The sequence below is a fragment of the Microtus oregoni genome, unplaced genomic scaffold (genome assembly GCF_018167655.1).
Source record: "Microtus oregoni isolate MIOR12 unplaced genomic scaffold, Mior012 000009F_ref0000495, whole genome shotgun sequence".
Lineage (NCBI taxonomy): Eukaryota > Metazoa > Chordata > Mammalia > Rodentia > Cricetidae > Microtus > Microtus oregoni.
In genome coordinates this window covers 47,207,451-47,228,998 of record NW_024543068.1, presented here as the reverse complement: position 1 = coordinate 47,228,998, position 21,548 = coordinate 47,207,451, and positions in this window count along the sequence as shown.

Here is a 21,548-nt window from a genome sequence, read left to right as displayed (position 1 = left end):
AAACAGAGACAAGATGGCATCTCACCAACCCTCTGTAAAGAAACCTTCCAGATGGGAAGGGCAGCCCTTGTGAAGGCTCGGGGTCACCAATCTTACACCTGATGCTTTGTACTCCATGGTTAAAGAGATTCATGTAGGCTCTTATTTTTAGGTTTGCTTTTGCCATCAAAACTCTGGACAAAAACCATGCCTACTTTGTTTGCCATCTCCAATTTGCCACTTCTCGTACTTTGCTTTTCATTTGTTTACTGCTGCTAGTAGGAGTTCATCACTTTTAGTGGATTGTTGGGAATGACAGTTGACTAAAATCATGAGTACCTTCGGGATTAAGTTCAAATTGTGATGTGGGATTCCCCTTTGTATGCTATAAATACATTTTGCTACCATTGGTCATTAAAGAAACTGTTTCAGCCAATGGCTTAGTAGAGTAAAGTCAAGTGGGAAGTTCAAACAGAGATATAGAGAAAAAGTAGGCAGAGTCAAGGAGATGCCATGTAGCTGACAAAAGAGACAGACACCCAATCAGCAAGAAGTAGTCTAGAGAACAACATCCAAATTCCCTAAATGATTGTTTATAAATGTTTATTTACATTTAAAGGGGGATATTCTATAAAGATGAATACTTTGCATTGGTAGTTATCTTGATTTATTGATACAAATTTAAGGTCAGTTTTCTTATATGTATATTTCTGCTCTTGATTTAAGTATTGTGTGTGAAGCTCATTTAAAAATGTAATGTATAATTAAGAAATACAAGTTAATAGACAGTCATCAATAATAGTCAAGCTATTATTATAGTCATGCTAGTTAGGTTTTCTAGATATATATAATAGAGATATATTTCAGATGGATACGTATACTTCAAACCTTTCAAAGACTAACATAACATTTAAAATGATTTAAGAATGTAGGTCTTTTTATAACAGTGAGACACATCTGCTCCTGGCAGCACCAATCTATTTCAAGAGGTTGATGGGCATTGAAGAGTCTCCTTATGGAGTTTGCTAGCCATTTGGGCAAGAAACTGCACTTGCCTGGACTGCTTGATGAGTTGCTGTATAAACAGGGCATGAAGGACCCACAGAAAAATGACTGCTGAAATTGTCTAAAGAAGATGAGACAGTCCTTCAGGGTTTCTGATTCATGAAAGAGTCTGCCAGACGTTCTGCAGGATACAGAATAAGGTGACTGACAAACAACCAATATAGGTATAACAGTCTTTAAAATTTCCTGCTTCATGTAAAACTCTGTTGGACACTCTAAGCCTGTAGGCTAAAGATGGATGTCCCAGCATTACAGAATAACTTTGGGTGACTGACCAGGCAGTGAGATGAAAATGGTTTACAATGTACTTCTTGTTTACTTAGGCAATATTATATCCTTTTGGAGTGTTTAAGATTTGAAGACAGTAGTTATAGTTTTCCTTAGTTATGATAAAAGATAAATTACATATAAAACTTTAGACTCACAAAGATAGGATAGATATTAAAGTATTTTCCTTAATTTGCCAAATGTAAATGGACTAAATATTATAACTGTAATTCTTGCTTGATAATTGTTTTTATATGTAATTGTATTATGTTAAAGATAAAACTTTCCTTTTTATTTAGAAAGAAAAGGGGAGATTATGTGGGATTCCACTCTGTATGCTAGAAATATGTTTTATTACCATTTGTTATTTAAAAAGCTGTTTCAGCCAATGATTTAGTGGAGTAAAATCAGCTGGGAATTAATATAATTTCTGTGTGATTAGTTTGGGTCTGGGAGACCAGGAAATGAACAAGCAGTCTCTTACTACAAAGTTGTCTTCATTTTTTAATGATTTATTTTATTTTTTGAGGTTATGGTACAATTACACTGTTTACCCTTCCTTTCCTCTCTCCAAAGTCTCTATAAATCCCGTCTTGCTTTCTTTCAAATTCATGAATTCTTCTTTCATTAACTGGTGTTACATGAATACCTACACACGCACACACACACACACACACACACACACACACACACACACCACTGAATGCCTGAGTGTGTGTATTCCTGAATACATAAGTGCAATCTGTCTGTATAGTGTTACTTGTATTTGTGTTTTCAGTGCTGCCCCTTTGGTATTGGAAAATTAGTTGTTGTGTTCTTTCCCAGAAAAGACTATTTTTTTCATGTTTCCAGGATTCTATAGTTGCCTATAGTTCTTTGTATAGGGTTGATGCCCCTTGGCTTTTCCCCTCCTATACATTAGCATGCTTACTGTTGTTACTAATGTTTAGGCGGTCATGCTGGGAAGACTTTATGGCTCTAGCTTCTGACATTACTAGGAGACATAATCTCTCAGGAAATTCCCTACTATTCTGTCTCTCACAACCTTTTCTCCACATCTTCCTCAATGGTCCTGGACCCTAGGTTCAAGAGTTCTATTGTAGATGTATCGACTGAGACTGAATTTCACAACTCTGCATTTTGATCTGGGTGTGGTACCATGAGCAGTAACTGACTTGCAAACCTCCTTCCCAAGGACTAAATTTCATGGTACAAGAAAGAGTACCATGCAAGCTTCCAAATGAGGGGAGCAGCCAACAGTTACAACAAACATGATGCCTATAAACCACAACAAGGTCGACATGGCATGATAACCCTAAGAGTGAAGTACTGGCAAGCATACAGTGGTGGTAACCAAAACTCTCTCAAGAAGAAGGAGTTTATGCCCTGGTACTAGAAACCTAGCCAACAAACCAGGGCTGGTGAAGGCATAGATCATGGAAGAGAACACGCAACCACTGCTTTATTAAACCAGCATAATCCCTAACTTCATTCTAAATATTTGTTGTTAGATCCACAGATAAATGTAGTCTTCAGTCCTAATAAAAAGAAACTTCTTTTTGCACCATACAAAGACCATTACAGAAAATTATTACCTTTAAATAAGAAGTAGGTGACTAAACATAGCTATCCAGAGCTTTTTGAATGATGAACCATTTCATGTAGTTTTGGTAAAAATTGGTACTAGAAATACTATTTTCCCAATAGAGCTCATTAAACAAAAATAACATTAAAAATCCTTAGAAATAAGAGAAAACAGTATTCCTTCTGATGGGCACTTAACTAAGTGCAAAACTCATCTAGATGAGCTTCTGCTTTTTTGCATTTGCCAAACATACATTTTCAAAAAAATAGGAAGAAATTGTCATATCCTCATTGTCTACTGCAATAAGCTGTGTTTCAACTTGTCATGTACATAAGCAAATGTATGTTAACACTTGATAAGATCAAAACAAAGTTTATGGTATTAATAAGTTTTATGTATACAGTTTGTCTAGTATTCCGACAAAAGCAAATTACATTTGATTTTAGAAAGTTTCTCTATTTTCCTCTGAAGAACAAATGGGATAAAACATAACACATTAGAAGCAATATGAAAATACATATCCTGGAATATTTCAGGATCCCACATTGAACATCACTGTGCATCCTTTCATTTGCTAGTATAAATCTTAAAAAAACCTTAGTATGACTGAGATATCACTGTAATATCAAATCTTATTGAAACCTCTTTTAATTGCACCGTTTAAATTTCCAAGCACCAACTTTTGCAAGTTTTCATCTTTTGTCATTTTACTGCCAACTTTTACAAGTTTTCTGCCTTTTCTCATTGCACTGACACTGCTGTGGAAGACCGCCTCAAGAAGCAAGGTTTTCAGCCTACAAAAGATGACTAATTTTGTTTTCACTCATAAACAAAACAATAAGGACAACAAAATAAGAACCCATCAGTAAGTATGCTAAGACCAAGCCTATGTATGCAATCAGAAGGCAAACAACAACTCTATTTTTGGAGAAGAAAAGTAAGCCTAAATTAAGTTCTTCGACTTAACTTCTCCTTCCACACACTCGGATTCTTTCTACACATAAAAGAGGCAATGTTAGGGACTGAAGAGATTGCTCAGCAGTTAAGAACTTTTCTTCCAATGGACCCAAGTTTTGTTTCCCAAACCCAAGCTAGGTGGCTCACAACTGCCCATGACTCTAACTCTACTTTAGGGTACCTAATACACACTTCTGATATCTGGAGGCCCTTTTGCTTATATGTGCACATACCACCACAAGGACACATACAAATATATATTTGTTCAAAGGAGAATCTTAAAATAGCATGTCATTCTCATTATTCCTACCAATACTTACACAAGTGCATCTTATAGAGATGAAGACAACACTAACCTGGATGCTTATCCTCCACTTCTCCACTCTCTTTGCTAAGAATAATTATTATCATAAACTTAATGAATATGTTTCTCTTGTCACTTTGCATATTAAAGTGTACAAACTTTAGAATTAAAATGAGTAATACATGTATTTAGCATTACTTTAGTTTACATAGACTACCAAACATATCCATAAATAGCTATTTCTTAATCAAAATTAAATCTTTATTAAACTATGTTGACATTCATCTATTTCATTTATCTAAATGACTAGATAGTATTATTTATATAAATATATGTGCTTTAAACATATTTTCCAATAAATAATCATTTCTTATAATTACATAAAGATTAGAATGTTTCATTTACCTTGAAAGCAGATAGATACAGGAATTCAAGATTATTACAATTCATTCTCCATGTATCATTTATCCTATGATTGCAATTGGATTTTCTTGTTCTTATTTAACTTTCCTCCAAAATAAAAACCACCGCCATTTTTATCTAAACATAATTTGTCAATTCATTTTTTTGATGATTCATGAATTCTTACTGTATGCATGTGAATATTTTGCCTACATGTATGTATGTACAATGCACACATATCTTGTTTTCTCAGTGGACAGATGAGGATCCTAGATTACGTTGAACTAGAGTTGCAGACATTGTGAGCCTCTATCTAAATGCTTGTTTTAAGGAGGCCACTTGTTCATTTCTCAGTTGCCTAAACTCCCGAAATAACCAAACAGAAACTGTATTAATTAAACCACTGCTTGGCCCATTAGTCCTAGCTTCTTATTGTCTAACTCTTACATATAAATTTAACCCATCTTCTTTAATCTATGTATCACCATGTGGCAGTGGCATACCAGGTAACGTTCTGGCATCTGTCTCCAGCGGGGCTACATGGCTTCTCTACACTCTGCCTTCCTTCTCCCAGTATTCAATTTAGTTTTCCCTGCCTAGCTCTGTTCTACCTTATCAGGCCAAGCCAGTTTCTTTATAACCAATTGTATTCACAGCATACAGAGGGGAATCCCACATCAAATGCTGGAAACAGAACCTAGGTCATCTGTAAGAGCAACTAGTTCTCTTAACTCCAAAGCCATCTCTCCAGTCCCATAGCTGTTCATTCTATGACTTTATTATGGAATTCAGCTAGGAGAGCTAAGTCCTGATGTTTCCATTATACTATCAGGGGGCCTGTGAATTTGTGTTAAGGACATACAGTTACAAGCACTCAAGTCAAACATCCTATTTTGGTTTAGTTGTTCCACCAACTTAAGCAAAATCTGAATGTAATTCAGACATTTTAGAAATTTCTGTTTATTCTCATTTTAAGCTAGTCATGTCTAAAGAATTTTTTTCAGGGACATTTAATTCTCAATCATTTTATTTTATCTTCCATATAACTATGCAATCAATTCCATTTATTTATTTAGTGGGTAAAAGTAAAAATTATAATGTCAAGCATTTACTTTTTTATAAGGTTATTTAAACTGGTATACACTCCTTCCTATACCAAAAGTTTTACCATTTATAACTAAGGATCATAAACCTTTTCAGACATTTTAAAACAGAGCTCAGAACCAGATGGTGTGAGGTCTAAAGGAAGATAAAAGAACTCTTGCTGATGATTAATAGATAACTATCATAATTTTGACAATGGCCAATTAGCAAATCCTAATAAAGTTTGCAGAGGACTCATGAAAGTTAATCATGCTTGAATTCTTGCCATGGAGTCACCTCACTTTAAACAATATATGTTCCTAAAAATTACATGTCAGTTGGCCATTTTTATGTTACAGCATAAGATGTCAGAGACCTGAATTATCTATCAAGTAAGACATATCTTGTCTGTCCTGGTGAATTTGCTCTTGGCAATGGCTCCACTACAGTTGGTATATTCTTATTACTGTGACTCTATTAAAAATAACTTCTGTTCTATAGGATTGTTACCATTAAAACAACTATTCAAACTCTTTCAAAAAGTAAATTATATGTCCAGAGAGATGGATCAGAAGTAAAAACCTTTGCTTTGCAAGCCTGTATCATAAACTACCTTTTCAGGGTGACTTCTGCCAGGCTTCTAGCCATGGCAGGTTAGAACATTCCAGGGTAAAAGCATGAAGATTAGAATTATTAGGCAAAAGAAACATATAGAAGAAATAAGAGACAGAAACATAGGATAGGATCAGGAGGGAGATCCAGTGAATACTGAAATCGCCCGCATTTATTTTCCATTTGCTTAAATACCCCGACCCCAAAAGGTAGGAATAAGATTTTAAAAAAAGAAAAGCCTGAATTCATATAATACAAAGAATGAAAAGACAAGCTGAAAGATTATGGGCTACATTCTTAGTTAAGCATTCTGTTGCCAGAAGACAAGTAATGCTCATACCCTAGACCAAAACATTCTGTTGGCAAAAACACTCCCTGGGAATAATCCTTAATTATCTCCCTAAGGAAATAGGAACCTAGTTGGATCCTTAGACTTTTGTTTGAGGTAAAAACAGATCTACTTCTTAATACCTGAAATACAAGGTCTGGATATTAGCCACACCTGTTGACAATAACCTTAAGAGAGCACCCTAGGATCTTCCAGCTCAGCTTCTCTTTTTTGTTCCTAAACTACAGCAAAGTAAGTATCAAGTGGTGTGAACCCAGGACCCAAGACTACATTGCTTTGTGCTTTGTTGCCCCCACTCAGCAAATTGGAAAGTGTTTCTGATTAAAAGTCCCTGTCACAAGCTCTGTGTTATATAAAGTTATTAAATCATCAACCCTTGTCTAGGCTTTGATCAACTGAACTAAATTTCAACACTTTCTTTAATTTGTCTAGTTCTGATAGACAACTCTTAGATCAGAATCCAACTTTCTTCTAATTTTTATTTCAAATGGCCATGTGATGATGAGGAACATAATTAGAGTTTAGGCTGTAAGGATGAGTTAAATGACCCAATAAGCTCTCTGCATCAATTAATAATTTCTAACATAAATAAAGTTGGTTTGTTTGGTAAGTTGGTTGTGTTTGAGGATGGGTGCTTTTCTGTGTTTCTCATGGTGTATAAAACAGAAGAACTGGAATAAAAGCATGGGGATGACTTAGGGAATATTAACAACTCAGTCTAAGGTAAGAATAGGAATAACAGTGGGGATCATTGATTAGTGAAGCTCAACAGATATGAGAAATGAAATTGTGGAGCAAGGATGAAGGAGAGAAGGATAACCCACAGCTTCAAACCCAGGGAGTAAAAGAGTAAGTGTAATTGAGAGAAAATGGAAAGCAAAGGGAAATTCTGGCTAGGGTGACTAACTCTGTGGCCCTCTACATCTACTAGAGAGGAGATTCATATTCGGGTAGGAGTTATATTTGGGGAGGAAAGTGATGGTCACCAAGTCTTGTGTTGAGGAGATCTCTGACATAACCATCAAAATAAGGAGCCATGGAACTGAGACATGGGTCACAGCTATCTGGAAATGAAAGTAGACTCACTCAAGGGTTTGTGTATGAGTAGGGGCATTGATATGGGTCAGCGGGTCAAAGTGTTTGCTGTGCAAAACTTATGACCAGAGTTCAACCCCAAGAACCAATATAAAGGTGGAAAAAGACTGACCACAAAATTGCCCTCAAACCTCCATATTCAATGGTGGCACATGCATCCCCCATCACAACAATAAAAACAGTAACATTTTAAAAATAATTGCTAATCAGGGAATTCAAATCAAAACTACATGGACATTCCATCTCATTTCCATTGGACTGGCTATCAAGGGAATAAAAAACAAAAAAAATGTTGGCAAGCATACAGGGAAAAGTAACAGTTATGTTTGTGGGAACATAAGTTATCAGAGTAACTATGGAAATCAAAGAGAGGAATCTTCATGAAACTAGAAACAGATAGGGGAGATGGACTGGCGGGCAAAGAACCTGCTGTACAAGTGTGCAGACCTGAGTTATCAATTCTAGAATACATGGAAAGCTGGGTGTGGTATCACATGTCTAAAATCCCAGAAATACCAAGAGATGAGAGATTGTAAGCAGAGAATCTTTAAGTGCTCATGGGCCGGCTGGCCTAGTTAACACAGCAGTGAGCAATGAGAAACTCTGTTTCAGACAAGATGAGATGGAGCACTCCATGCCTGAATGCACACACATACACATACAATAGTTTTTTTTAACTGAGCCAAAAATATTTTAAATAGATTTTTAATAAACTTTTAAACAAAGTTTAAGTGTCATTAAACCATACAACTCTGACTCCTGGGTGTATATCCAAAGAGGTTGAAGGCAGCATACAGCGGAGATACCCATGCTCATTACACACTACTCACAATAGCCAAGTCATGAAATCAAGCACAGTCTCCATTACTAGATAAATGGGTGAAGAAATCATGACATATAGACTTCATGGAATATCATTTGGCCATAAAGAACACAATTACATCATTTACATGGAAAATGTGGAACTAGACATCATTGTATTATGTTTCTCTCACATAAAGTGTCTAGAAATAAAACAGATATCAGAGTGGAAGAGATAAACCACTGGGTGAAGGAGGGATGATTGAAGCGGGGATAGTGTGGGTAATAGAGTGTGAAATTCACTATTATAGTGAAATGACTTTGCACAATCAATATACACTAATTAAAAGGTAATAGCTAAAGGAGTAGAGAGTCCAAACCTGGATGTCAGAAGGAAAGGATTTCATGGGGAATGATGTCACAGGAGGGATTGCTTATTGCAGAAGCTCTATGAGCTCTTTTTCATTCTTCATTGGAGACTGAATTCAAAATTGAAAGATCTTATTTAAACTTACAAATGTTTTGACAACCCAGATAACCATGCAACTTGGTTGATGTTACAGTGATTTCCCAAAGTTCATTATCAACATTTCTGGGAACAGGAAGGTGAACAAACTGTATACTCTGGTAAGACAATGTAAGAGAAATGAAAAAATATGTAAATGGACCTCATCACAATTTAGCACTAAGTGAACCCACTGAGCAATGCTGTATATATGTCCTCTGCAAATTTGGAGTTTACAGTTTGTTCCTAATGGTGATATAGAAAACTTAATTCTTAATTTTAATACTTCAAACTCTATGAATATGAATTGGCTGCTCCTCAAAGATTTATATTTAAGTATACATTTTCTTAATTTTGTGTGCTCTGACTTATGAAAATAAAAATCATTTATTAAATTATTCATGCCATTTTAAACAATATTCCTGGTTATACTGGCAGAAATCATACATATATGTTAGGTAGAATGATTTGTCTTCATATTGCAAACAAGGATACTTATGAATATAAACAATTTAGTGCACAAGGTTGAAATGACCAGTGGCACCCAATTGCAGGAAAACTTGGGAATACCCATCATAGAGACTTTTCCCTAAGCTTCAAAGTCCCATAAGTGGCATCTTCATTCTCTCCCACTGCACGTGAGCACGACATCCCAGAGAACAGAGAGCCTGCTCATGTGCACAGTCGGGGAAGTGTTAACTTCACATCATCTAAGAGAATGTGCAGCTCCGAATTTGTAGAGCAACCCACAAAAAGTATATATACACAAACTTCTTAACAAAACAGTCAATGAGATGGTTATCAACTTATGCACACAGTCTGTAAGGAATGGGAATTCTTGTCCATAATGCAGAGGAATTTAAATAAAGTACAGCTAATCTGATAGAGAATCCAGACAATCATGTCGGCATTGGCATTGCAGTGTTTAAACACAATTGTATCGAAATCCCTGTGCATTAGGGCATATTCATATTAGAAAAGATGGTTATTTTGTAAAATTCATTTAGCATGATTTATTACAGCTACAAACTAAGTTTCTAAAACTCCATCATAAATAAATGAGTACCAACATCTTTAAACCTTGAACAAATGCATTTAGAAGTTCTTTGCTGAATTTCATCCTTCGACAAGGAATTGTAAATTTCCATTCATGTGCAGTACACAAAATGTGTCTGTAATAGTGGACTTGCTATAAAGAATAGATCTAAACCACTTTAAACTAAAATATAAAGATGCCCCCAAAAGGCAAGTGGAAATAATAAATGTAGTTTGTAAAACATGATTCTATTCTTTTAAATTTCATCATATGTATAGAAAGAATATTTGAGGAAATTTGCTAGTTAAGTTTCTTTTTCTCACATCGCTGAACTATACCTTGCATTTTACCTAACATAATTTAATACATTCAAGCTAGTATCATAAAGATTATGCATTATTTAATTACACAAAAAACATGATTCATAAAATATTCTGCCTCTTAGGAAATACTCCAAGTATTTTACAAGGTACAGTATAGTGAGAGTACCCAAAATACACACAACTGAAGAAGCAATTAAAATCAGTAATAAAAATCAAACATAAAACCAGTGTACCATGCCAAAGGCCTTCTGAAATAAAAGATCTTTAAACCCACAGAACATAAAAGGAGGCTAATTCAGTGGTTGCCCTCAGTTGAAAAGAGAGGACATTGCACAGCCCAGGCCTGGCAGGCAGAGGCTCTTAAACCTGTGCTTGGACGTTTTCAATTTAAAATCATCTTTCCCTGAAAGCACACTATTTTCGTTGTTGTTGGAGGTGGAGGGTTTTTTTCTTTTATTTATATTCTGTTGAAAATACGTTGCCTAAAAACACATATGAGCCACGAGACCTTTACTTCCAGTTAATACAATATCACATGTGGTGATTACCTGTTACTAGGTGATTTTCTGCTTTTATGCAAAGTAAATAAAAAATGAAAGAATAAACAAACAACCATTTTCTCTTTATCCATTTATTTACTCCAAGACTTTGAGAGTGTAATTATCTGAACATTTGTGGATAGAATAAGGACTAGAAGGTAGTAGTGAGCAACTCATCTCTCTTCTAGAAAAACAAAGGCAAATTAAGCCTTTTCAATATGTGACTTTTAGATAAGGATACATTTGATTGCTAAGAATAAGTCCTTGAAATACCCAAATAACTTTCCAAACCTTTAAGGTGCTGCTGAACGCAGAGGAAATGGAGATCTTCATAATCTTCACAAAAATACTTCCAGCAACTTTATACTGTTAAATGTTACTGCAGAACTCTGATCTCAGCATGGAAGTCATCATCTGTGCTATAACATTCTTATTTCTCTGTAATAATGAACTTCAGTGCATGATTTCATGTAGCCTGACATGAATTTGGGATATGAAAAATGAAAAACAGATTCTTTTGTCACCAAGAATGTACTTTCCAGGAAACTTAAACAGCAATACCTTGGTGGATGTATTTTTGGTTTTTCTAGCATCTAATTTGTCTTAAAGAAAAAAAAAAACTCACACATCTTTTTCAACTAATCACAAGAGGCTCTGTGAAATTCACAAGAATGTGAGACAGAGAAAAGAACATTCCCTACTTGAAAAAAAGTTTTCTTTTTCTTCCTTCAAGTGATAGAGGAAAGGCTGAAGAAGATAAAGAAGCTGAAAGGACACAAGAGCAAGGTGGTCAACTTGAAAATGAAGATCAAGGCTAGAGGCCAGCTCTTGCCCTAAGCTCTCTCCTTCTTGGCTCTGTCCAACCCTGTCTCTGACCACAGCCGAGCAGACTCCTCTTCCCCAGAAGAGTCTTGAAGAAGTTCTAAACTTATTAAAGGCAGACCTGAGGTGGGGGTGCGGTGGACTGGGTTTTTGAAGACCAGCCGACTTCTTGGCATACAGAGCTAGAGCCAGAAGGAGACTTCCTGGCAAGTACGTTTCACCTGGACCAAACTGGGAAAGCCCATCAGGAACAAAGTGGTGGCAGGGTCAGGGCTCATCCTTTGTGAGTGCTGCAACTGACTATAAAGATGCATCATTAGCCTTAGGATAGGTTAAGCTACTCCATGGTACCCTAAACTGTCATACCCTTCCTCATGGGTCAGCTCACAGTCCATGCTACTTCAGAAAAGACAGATCTACACAACAGTGACAGAAACCCATTGCAAGTGACTTCATTACTCAATGTCATTCTACATAAAACTTAAGAATAAGGAAAATAACAGGGAAGGGAAGTTGAGGAAAATGATGGGAAAAAAAGGTTAAACACCAAAGGACAGAAAACAAAAGAAGAAGCAAAACTAATGGTGGCTACGGAGAAGAACAAGTAGAAACAAATCCTCCATCAAACCAGACTATCCCTCCAAAAAGTGAGAGGAAGAGGAAGTTAGTTAGAAGATGAGCACCACAACAGCATGCAATTCGCACACGTAATCTGAAGACTAGCAGAAATGAGCCCATTACAGACAAGCGGACACAGTCCCAAACCATCTGCAGCTAAATCTTAGCAAGAAGAGGATCGAGTCCATGTATAGACCCAGGTCATTCCAGACAGACCTGATATCAGGACAACCATTTAGCTTGATCAAAGAAGAAAGTAGATCTCACATATCTGTACAACAGGAGATAGCCTGGGAACTTGACGAAGGGACCCAGTGTAAGACACGTTCCTGCCTTACCAGTGCAAAGGAGAGGTGTGAAATCCAGCTTCCTGTATTAAATCATTTCACGCTCCCAGGTCCTTGACAAAGACATCCCTGAAGCTTAAATGTGGCAAAGAAGCATATTTGACTTTGAAAATATTTCTCTCTATTTCAAAGAGACAGAGATACATTTCATATTTACAGATTTATAAAGTAAGGGTCCATGCAACTCTTTCCTTAGTCCCAACAGTAGAACTACATCTCATTTTGGTTTTGTTTGTAATAATTGAAAAATACAAAGAAAACTTCTAAAAGTAATTTTGAAAGTTTAAAATGTACAAGAAAATATTTCTTCCAGAAAAAATAATAATTGCTATCAAAATCAGCAGTTGAAAAATTAAGAATTTGCACAAATGATAAACATCATAAAAATTAATACCACTGTAATAGGTTGAAGTTTTAGAAATGACTAAAAATTTAGGCGACATTCTCACTCAGGCTATGAGAGCTGACCTCATCTAAGATCCTCCCATCCAGAAACAGAGAATGGAAAATTAAAGGAGAAAAAAATAGAGCCATGAGAAGAAAAATGCTCAAGAGCAAAGAAAAATTCACAGATTTTAGATTGAAAAATTCCCTGTGCTCTGAGCAGAAAAACCTTTTTTAAAAAATCTAACACCAAATAATCCTTCAGAAATTTAGCACTTCAGTCAACATAGCATCCCTTAATTTCATTGAAAGATTCCCAAGGGCACAGGTGAAGTTACATTCAGAGCTCAGGAATCAGGTACATGCCATTTCATGTGATAACAGCAGAGGCATGTCTGAGTGAGGCCTTCAGTGCTTTAATCCAGAATCATTTAATCCAGATTTTCATCCGCAGTTCAAACAATTTTGAAGACAAAGTAAAAATTTTTTGATAATCAAAAACAAAATGTTGCTGTCCAAGTCGCTTTCTTTACAAAGAAATAGGAAAAAAACAGAGAGCTACTGAATGGAAAGAGGATTCATCAGAAATGCAGTGTTGGGACTCAACAAAACGTGTTAAACCTAACGAAGCAGCTGTTCTAGAAAAACCTATTGCAAGGGCAGCAATGCCGAGGCTCTCTGCGATCACACGGGCTGTGAGGACAGGACTTCTTAACGATAGCATGACACATTGTGTTTGAAAGGAGGGGAGACGGGTAGATACTTAAAGGAAAACAGTTGTGGATGGAACTCATGAGTATAAAACCAAGCAAAGTAAAACATCATGCAGTTTTGCATAATACTTAATTTTAACCTGTAACTTGTGATAATTTTATACCACCACTGGTTTCTGGTGTTACTTGAAATAATTCTTGGGGAAGTGTGAGGAATGTCTTCTCAGCTCAGACAGTGAGGGAATCAATGGCACAAATAGTAGAGCTACCACGAATGTATAACAACTTGGTGAAGCAGAGCTTTATTGATGTTGCAGAAATATGAGTGAAGGGTTACATATAGGAGAAGAAACAGCTCAAAGCCAGCTGCACTGCCAAAGACCACTCCAGCATGGGTGTCACCTCTCAAGAACTGGAAACCTGGAGCACACAGCAGAGTCTGCCTTACCAACTCTTTTAGTTAGTTTTAGCCCATTTCAACTGGCTCAGCTAGTCTTTGATTCTTCTCGGCAATTCAAGCTCATCTCTTCTTCTTTCGGGCAGGTTAGCTGGTGTTTTCTCCTTCTAGGCAGTTGCACTTGTCTGAGTGACTCTCAGCAGTCTCTACCGTTTCTTGGGAAAGAAGGGGAGTCTAGTGAATCTGGTCAGTTTCAGGGACTTCCTGTATCTATCTGAGTTGTTTACTTTCTGTGTTAACAAGCTTCCCTGTAGGATGGAGTGTTTCACCGTCTCTTTGAACATACTGTTACTTATATTTCCTGTAAATATCGTATTTTAAGAAGTTTCCCTCTAAGAAAGAAGATTTTAATCTCAGAGGAAACTACTATACACGTGGCGAAGAAAAATATTATTTTGGCCATGTACAAATAATACTGTTTTGTATGTTCAGAGTTTAGCTTACCAGATGAAAAATTACAAATATGAGACTCAAAGAAATGCTGTTTATTTTAAAAATTAGAGATTAGCTTTTCTAATTATGAAATTAAAAACAAAAACTGTAATAAACTCTGGAAGAAAACGAAGAAAAGAGAAAAAGGTACAGAGACTCTCTTGTGTTCTGGTGACACGATATTAGATTTCATTCTAGTGACTACATGAAGAAACAGCTGTTTCTTGGAGGCAGCTCAGTGCTTTAGAAGAAAGGGGAAAGAAATGGCTCACATTAATTTTCTATTATTGACTGCCTACATTTATTTCAAATTCATGTAATATTTTATAAGACATATGAATTTTATAAGATATAATTCTGGAAGATAAAGCATGTGTCTCTGTATTTTATTAGCTCAATTTCTCATATAAATCTTTGCTATCATTCAAGGCATGCTGTTCATCTCACAGATGGCCACATCTAGACTTCTCTCTGTGGACTTACTTCTCTGTTATTTGTAAAACCGTGGTTGATTTTATTATGCAGCATGATACTCACAGCACAAAGCCTTTGAGATGTATTCCAGTTTGAGTGTACTGCTATAAAAATATCTTGGTCTCTGCAGATAAATCGGGTCTTTTGTCAGAAATAAAAATTATGAGGCCCTTTGCTGAGAGGAATCGTAAAGGTATTGCTCATTTGTAGTTATCAGTTCACCTTGGTATCTAAACTTTTATATTATCTTTATTCTGCTTTTATGTCTTTTATCCCTGTTGACAAGTTGGACATTTTAAAGGCTTCCCCTATTACTCAAATTTGAAGAAATTTTTACTGATATCAAATATAGTAAAAATGTATCAGCTCCACTATTGTGATGGATGTCTGTTCCCTTTATAGTCATGCACACATTTCCCACAATACATGTTAATTTCCTTAATCGTACCAATTATATGTAATATAATATATTCCCATATCCCCATCAGAATGCTGTATATGTAGCAGGCGCTCAATAAAGATTTCCATGTTGGGCTGACTTAATCATGGCTACCGCTGTTTTTCAATTTATGATCAGCAGTAAAATATGTTTCCCAAGTTACACCTAAACCAAAAAGAAAGTATTTTACCTCTTAGCTACTTTATGTGTGCTAATAAAACCCTCCTAAAAGAAACAAAGCAAATATAAAAGACTATCCCCTGATTCATAAACATAGAATATCATTGTCACATTTTGCTAGATGATATTAAATATAATTTTCACTTTTAGAAGTGAATTATATATCATGGACCATAATAAAAGCCTTAGAATCCATATTGAATGATAAACAATAGTAAGATATTTTTTCCACTACAAATTGTTATGTTTCTGCATCTAACAAATTTCAGAGGCATAGGAGTGGAGGCAAAGGTCTGGGATCCTTCTGAGAAAAAGTCAGTTCCTTCATCTCCAATGGAAAGCCCAATCTGCTAAACCTTCAGCTGCCTCACACATGGAAGAATGTGTTCATGAGCCATTACACAGCCATATCCTCTTGTACCCAGAGTCAGAGAGTATTCTGAAAACCAACATTGTGTCACTAGCTCACAGTGAAGCGCCACTTCTATACCATCACTTAGATGTACCTAGTGTCTCAGATCCAAGAAAATGTCTCTTGGCAACCTACAAAGGTGGGTCTGCCAGCTCCTTCATAGAGTCAAGAAAATGCTCTTCTCCTGTGAGTTTGAAACAAAAATGGGAAATTTTCCTCTATGTGTTTAAGTTCATTACAAATGCATGCATTAGGCAGGACTTAGAGCAACAAATACCTATGAGACATGAGTTGCCTACCATGGGTAAAGAAACCCTGGGTTTGATCCCAGCAAAACATAAGCCAGAAATTGAAGACACTTCCAGTACTTCTCAGGCTGGAGTATCAGCAATTCAAGGTCATCCTTTGATCCAACTTAAAATAAATGAGACCCTATCTCAACACACATGCAAGTGTGCACGCGCACACACACACAGGAGCAAAGAAAGAAAAAGAGAAGTTTTAAACAAAAGAAAGCCAAAAGCACTGATCGCAAATATAAATCTGCAACAACACATTTAAAAAAAAAAAAGAAAGTAGACAGAGTGAGTCACAGAGAATAGACACTGGGATGTGGCTGAAAAACAAGAAGGGAGGCACGGGGAAGATGCGAGTCTGACTCAAAAAAGGCCAACCAGAAGAAAGCAGCTCAATATACAAGCATTACTTCTTTCTGAGGTCTCTCCTGTAGTCTGAAATAGAAAATGGTAAATGAAAGACAAACCTGATTTAAAAAAAAAAAAAGCTCAGTATTCTCTGATTAGAACTTGCAGATTGTTCAAGACAGGATGCTAAATCACAGGCTTATATAAGCAACAATCATTTACTCTTCTTAAAGAGATGCTACTTGACCAGAGTAAGGCAACCTTCTGGGAGGAAAGGGTGACACAGAGTGATCAATTCTAGGTGCTATACTTTCAAAAATAACGACAGAAAGAAAAGAACTTGAAGCTATTTTTTTTTAAAAAAAAAAAGAATGCTTAATTATGAGAGTAATTATGAGTGGTGATTCTCCAGTCTCATTGCATATTAGAAACAGCAGGGAGCTTTTAAATCTAATGATTCCCGAGATCCAGCCTCCTTCTGGAGATTCTGATTCAGCTGAGCTGAAAGTGGTACAGGACTATAATTGTTTTTTTCTTACTCTTTGGGGGCCCACCACCCAGCTCCCAAATAAATATAGGGAGACATATTATTACTTATGAATGCCCAGCCTCAGTTTTGCCTCTTTCTAACCAGCTTTTCTTAAATTATCCTGTTTCTCTTTATCAATGTTTTGCTTCTGGGTTTTTTAATCTTTCTTTATTTTATATATTTTTCTTTTCTTCTTACTTTGTGGCTGGTTATGTGGCCAGGTGGCTGGACCCTGGCATCCCCCTCTTCTAACAGTTCACAACCCCAGACTCCAACATTGTAAGTGCCCAAGGAGTGATTCTAAATGCAGCTCCAAATGCACACATGGAAGGTTTTATTGCTGCTGCTGCTGCTGCTGCTGCTGCTGCTGCTGCTGCTGCTGCTGCTGCTGTTTATAACTGACTCTGTTTTTAATTGTGTGTGTGTGTGTGTACATGCACAGCTTCACATGTACATGTGATTGTGAGTACCCACAAAGTCAGGAGAGAATGTCAAATCAACAGGGCTTGGAGTTCCAGTGGTTCAGAGCTGCCTGATGTAGGTGCTTGAACTGAACTTTAGATCTCTTGAAGAACAGCAGTGTTCTTAACTGTTCAGTCACCTCTCCAAATCCCACAAGAGCATTTCAGAAGAGTTCAGAGTTTCTGCTTCATATTTCTGCTTGCATACAGTTGTTTCTCTTTGTCCTTTGTTGTGTGTTTTTATTACTAATTTGTTGTGTTTTTGATCTTGAAAGTTCCCCCACTAGTCCCTATGCTAACAGCTTGGTCTCAGGATGAAGCTATTGAGAGGAACTAGAACTGCTAAGAGGTGAGGTCTTGGTCATGGTCCTTAGGTCATTGGAGACGTAAAGTTGATTGTGGAATTAAGATCTTTTCTTTTGCATGATGAGCATGAAGAGAACAGTTTGGCTCTGCTATGTGCCCCCATCATGCTGGACTGCCTCTCCCCTAGCCCAAAGTCTGAGAACCCGGAATTACCCTTTTCTACAGCATTTATCTCAGACACTGTTTTCAGTGATGGGAAGCTGCTGAATATAGTACTCAGACTAGGCCAAGCTGTCTTTGAAGTATATTTGTCTTATATGAAAGGTTTTTTTGAAAAAGACCTTTGCATTCTCTTTTATCTATAAATTATTTACTTCTGCTGCCTTTAAAGATCTAGAATCTGACATCAAAAGAAGCTAAAAAGATTCCAATCTGAAAACATCTCTTGCTAACTTGATGGCCTTGTGAAATATCTGTTACTAGTTGAAGTTAAAACCATAGCTGTTGCTGAGGTGATGTGAAGCTCCTAGCAATCATCACTTTCCTCCTAAACACCTTGTGAGCATTACATTCACCGCCCAAAGGAGCTAGACTTACAAAGGAAAGGACAAAATGTGGGAAAGGAAAGGTGCCCTGTTTGCAGCAGGGAATTCTGGGTACATGGGCACATAATCAGAAGATGGTAAAAGAATGCAAATGAGAGCAGAACATATGACAAACAGTATCATATGCACACTCAAGGCCGTGTCACTGTGTAGAAGGAGCTGCGGGCTGTGTTCCTGCTGCCCGGCTCCCGCCACATGGCTAGCTTTACACCAGAAATAACAACACACAAATTACTGCTCTCTAATATTTAAAAAATTCAGAAATGAAAAAAACCTATCTTCTCTGTTCTCCAAATTCTAGCCCATGTGAAAATGGTAGAACTTTTATGAGAAATCTGAAGGTGCTGAGATCGTGTCAGTTTTCACCATAGGCAAGAGCTCCCTCTGTGCTGAGAGAAAGGTCTATCGTTACAGCACAGTGTGTAGTTCAGTGTAGCAATGCCCAGTAGAGCCACGGAGTATCAACGTGTTCATTTCAAATCATTGCACAGAGGTGAAGGGGAATCCGCAGGCACAGGAGCAGGCCCCGGGGGGCTTTCCCAGAGTAACAATTCCGAGGCACAAAGTCTTTATCATCACTCTTCATTAGACTGCGCTCCTCTGGGGAGATGATCTCCAGTGATTAGCATTCATTTACTCAGCAGCATCCAGAGGATATACTCAGAACTCATATTTTCAAAATCCTAGCTGATCCAGTCATGGAAATTTGTTTACAGAAATATTTTCTGGTTTTCTAATTTAGACACCCAGGCAGATCATAGAAGTTTTGCTTTGGAGCTCACCGGAGTGGCAGGGGTGGTGGTGCAAATGATTGGCTTCCTTCTTCCAGGAGGGCTTCACGTAACCCAGTGTTCTCTCACCTCTGTCCCTTACTTCATTACAATGTGTCTCTTCTGCATTTTATCCCTCCTGGCCTGTGTTCTCTTAGATAATTTGACTTTTTTTTTCTTCAATTTTGACTTAAGGTGTAGCTGACTCTGTGTGTGAAGAAAGCCTTCTGGAGAACATTTTTTTGCATTTCAACAAGGATCATAAATTCCTGAGCCAAAAGCAATAAAGGATGAATAATGAGAATTTTACACATAATGAAAGGTCATAGAAATGCCTTTGAAAATCTTATTGAGAACAATGGTTTCCCCATGTCTCTCAAACAGGACCACTTAAGAGTCCATGCTGTGGCCGCCCACCAGTACTCAGTTGAGCTACGTCTAATAAATGCTCAGTAATTATTCATCTAAGTGAACATTTCCTTACATGAAAAAGAGAGGAGAGGGCAAAGAAATACAGGAGTCTTGAGGAGAACATCTGGAAGATTACAGTCAGGAAGGAGGCAGGAGTTGGTCAGAGCAGAACTTACGCACAGAGGACAGAGGCGAGAGTCTTGGAAAGACGTATTATTTACAATGACAAGTCTGTATCTCTGGAAACAAATAAATGGAAACTAAAACATACTGATGGATTATCTGGAGTGATTTACAATCCCTAAAAGAGCCTTTTGGGGCCCTATGGTGGAAGCCAAAAGACATATTGTATAAAACTGAAGAAATAGAGGAAAATAGGAGATTGGGTGCAGCTATCTGTATGTTTTTAGTTGATCTTAAATTACAGCACTGTTCCCCCTCTCTCCTTCTTCCAGCCTGTTCCAGGCCCACTCCCTTAAACACCTCATGCTTCCCCACTCTTACATTGATAGCTTCTTTCTGTTTGTTTATTAATATTATGTTTGTATATACATGTATATGTACTTGCATGTATGTATGACTATATGTATGTACTCTCAAATCTGTAATACAACCTCCTGAGTCCATTTTCGTTATTTGTGTGTATGTAAGGCTGACCACTCTGCCATAGACAACCAGTAAAGGGGATCATCTCTGAGAGAACATATTTCTCCTTACCCTACCATCGTTAGTCACCTATGACTCCTAATCTACAGGTAGAATCCCATGAAAGTTTGATCTTCCTTTGACACCGTGTTGGTCTTCCTAATGCAGATATTTCTATAAAGAAATGTTTTACTGTTGACAAAGGTTTCTGTCCCACCCAGTCCTGCAGCTGTTCAGTCCCGAAGAAACACACAGAGGTCTACATTAATCATAAACTGGCTGGCCTATTAGCTCAGGCTTCTTATTAACTCTTACCCATAATTCTTGTCTGTGTTAGCCACGTGGCTTGTTCCCTTTTTCAGTGAGGCATTATCATCTTGCTTCCTCTGTGACGACTGCAAACTGAGCCTTTCCTCTTTCCAGAATTCTCCTGTTTTTGTTGTCCCACCTATACTTCCTTTACTTACTTACTTTATTTTACTGTTCAATCAGCATTTTATTAAACCAGTACAACTTACAAAACTTTACAGGGTATAAGACCATTGTCCCACAGCATTTTACCATTGATTTCCTGATAATCTGGCTTTTACAATCTTTCTGCACCCTCTTCCTTGATGCTCCCTGAGCCAGAGATGCAGGAGCTGTGATGGTAGATGTATCAGTTGGAGCTAGGTTTCCCACAACTTATTAATCTGCATTGTGTTCAGCTGTGGTTTTCTACAATGGCCTCCATCTACTGGAAAGAGAGACTTCTTTGACAAGGGGTGGTAGCTACACTTATCTGTGGATATAAGGATAAGTATTAGAATGTAGTAAGGAATTAAGCTCATCTAACAAAGTCGTGGTAGTAGATTCTTTTCTAATGTTCATGGCCTTTCTGTCTCTAAGAAGCTGGCTAGCTTTCAGGTATAATTTCCTTCCTGTTTAGTGGGCATTAAGTTCCATAACCTTGCCAACTTTGTGATTCTGATGGGTGAGATGAAATCTCTAAGTTGTT